At 31.0% G+C, this 2,885-nt stretch overlaps 1 long non-coding RNA gene across 1 annotated transcript; it reads right to left on the bottom strand.

Annotated features, from left to right (window-relative positions):
- Positions 1 to 741: 741 nt before the first annotated feature.
- On the bottom strand, positions 742 to 2,594 carry LOC116840283. The gene is made up of 3 exons (XR_004377334.1): positions 2,482 to 2,594; positions 2,323 to 2,403; positions 742 to 1,329 (listed from the first exon to the last, which is right to left on the bottom strand). It is a non-coding gene; the product is annotated as an uncharacterized LOC116840283 (long non-coding RNA).
- Positions 2,595 to 2,885: the final 291 nt, after the last annotated feature.

The following is a 2,885-nucleotide window of genomic DNA, read 5'->3' as shown; positions in this document are numbered from 1 at the left end:
ATGACTTTGACAGCTCAAGTTGAAATATGCAAATTTTTACTTGAATTATTTTTGATATGCCTTTAGTTTTTACATCTTTTATTTATGAAAAAATTTATTAATATGCAATACATAGAGAAGCGAAAACATATTGCAAATTTATACGACAATAATATCATAAAAAGAGCGCCCCATTAATAGGAGCACTTTTTGCATTTGTCATTTTTCCGTACCTGAGCGAAATCTCAGCTCTGCCATTCGTTAAATGTAATCGCTTCCCATTTAAAAGCTATTATAGCCTCGACATTTTTGTATTAGAATTTTCTTCTTAAAATATTGTAAGGAATCTACCATTAAGAGCAATTCCGGTGGTTTTAGGACACCCTGTATAACTTTAGACGCGATCGCGCTGTACAACGGCAAGCTAATGCCGGCATTATGACATGCACAGCCGGACGCGTGTTAAGAGTAGCCGCAACATGCACTTTCCTCTTTTGTGTTTTTAGAAGAACTGAGGAAAATTAAATTCTCCCGTGGAAGATTACACGCGGGATATTTTACAAGATAATATCCGAATTTCATCAAAAGAAAAGGAGAAAATGTAAAAAATGCTGCCAGTCCGGAGAGATTCTGCCCAGAATCAAGAGCGGTTGAAAGATCTTGTTCTTTTGCGCAAAGAGAATAGTCGCGTTGGACTTGGCGTTCCTATTTGTTTCGCTGAAATTTGTTTTAGTATAGTTTTGAACAGATTCGGTGACTTAGTAGATTGGAACCTTAGCATTTAATGCAGTTTTCAAGAAGTTACCGGATAGGAAAATATGAAAAATTTTATGGAAAAAATATTTTCCCCTAAAACTTCGAACCCTAGACAAAACTATTCGATTAATTGATACCGAGTTTGCTGTGTTGATAAAATGCTCATAAAATGCTTCAATCACTGAATCCAGTTCTTGCTCTACGTAACGTTTCTATAACTAATAAGAATGCATGAAGACTAGGCAATAACTAGGATGTCTACACAAAAAACTGCATACATTTCTATCAAAGGATAGATATGTTTTAAACTTCTTTGATCTGTTATACGTTATAGATGTTTAATAAGAATACACGCACACCTCGTTTGATTAAAAAAAAAAAGAAATATTACTATATAATGAACGGTTGTGTTACGCGATATGTGTCGCGATCAGACCCAACTCATTCCGCTCATCAAGGTAGCTGGTGAACGCGCGCGAGCGGCGAAAAGAATATAATTACCTGTATGCATCATACGCAACGAGCTTCGGTGCGAGTGGTCCGCCTTCGCTGCGTGTTCAGTGGTTGCGACGAAAGACCATGACGAGGAATGTGCTGAAAGCGTAAGAACATCCCTTCATCCTGAGCCTTTTGATTCTCCTCAGGTTTTTGAAAATTATTGAGGACGACCCACTACGATAAATTGAGGAAAACCATGCAATGGCTTCATCTTATAATTTTGCTCAAAGTATAAAGTGAATAATGAAACGTATAAAATTTTCAGGTAGATCTTGTAAATTGATATTCATAGACAGAGTATTTATACAAACTCCAGCAGCTACGATTTTTTGTAAATGAGAATAAAAAAAAATAATATAGAAAATAGTTCTACAGTACAGTTTCATTAATTAATTTAATTTGATGACTTGAAAAAGAAAGAGAGAGAGAAAGATTCTTGTCGTAGTTGCGTTGATATATCTGTAAAATGCGATTAATCGTTCATTATGAACGGTTATGAAATCATATAATTTTCTTATGTAAAAATCGTTTCTTTTTTCGTTAATCATGTATTAAAATATAAAGACGCGATACTAAAAAGTAAATACAAGATTTTACATATTTTATTGAGGTATATATTTTAACATAAAAGTGTCTTGTAAATCGTTCTCTTTCTTTGTTAATTGCTATGTATCTGTTTCTTTCTCTCTATCTCTTTCTATCGATCTATCTGTCTATCTTTCTATCTACACTGTTAGAAAAAGTTTTTAAAAATAATAGCGTTTTTTAGTAAATTTAATAGCGTACTTAATAGCGTTTTTAATAGAGTTTTTAAGTAAATTTAAGAATTTGATATTAAAATATATAAGTAGTGAAGATTTTCATAACATTAAGATTATTACAAAATTAGTTATGATTAGTTATATTTCATATTTTTTATAAAATTTAATATTTTCTATCTTATATTCCATGTTTTCTTATTAAATTCCATATTAAATCGAAACATTATAAAACGTTATGATATGTTAGAATAATTTTCCTAATATATCATAAATACGAGACGGTTTTAGTTACGTGGTTTGAAAGATTCAGCTTGCAAAACATCGTGACCTTTGTCGAAATTTCAACGGATTTCTATCCAGAAGTCTCTTCATCGGTTCTCCTTTATGCTATCGCAGAAGTTGTGTATCGCTATATTATGAAAAATAAATTATGATTATGATTTTTCATAAATATGTGTTATTAAATATAATATTGATTTATTATTACTTTTTATAACATAGTTATATAAAAAAACTTTATATCTCAGTTATTAATACAAAGTTTTCTGACAGTGTATCTTAAATCGTTATTCTTAGATTATACTAACGCGTAGATTATAATAACTTGTAAACAAACTTTATGTTTAACTCGACCTATTTCGAACACATCTCGGTCCTCGTAAAATTCAAACAGATAGAATGTAAACATTTTTTTGATTTTGTTTCTATTAAAAGGTAGAGAACCTCAAGTAAAGAGAATCGTCAACTTGGTCATGTGACCAGCTACTCAGCTACTCTGCGATTGGCTGGCATAAACATGTACGGATTTGGATATTGTGACGCCGATGTAAAACCATATATATATATATATATATATATATATATATATATATATATATATATATATATATA

The sequence above is a fragment of the Odontomachus brunneus genome, unplaced genomic scaffold (genome assembly GCF_010583005.1).
Source record: "Odontomachus brunneus isolate Ranch 3 - 2012 unplaced genomic scaffold, Obru_v1 Obru_scaffold_009, whole genome shotgun sequence".
Classification (NCBI taxonomy): Eukaryota; Metazoa; Arthropoda; class Insecta; order Hymenoptera; family Formicidae; genus Odontomachus; species Odontomachus brunneus.
This window is presented reverse-complemented; position numbering and strand designations above follow the sequence as displayed.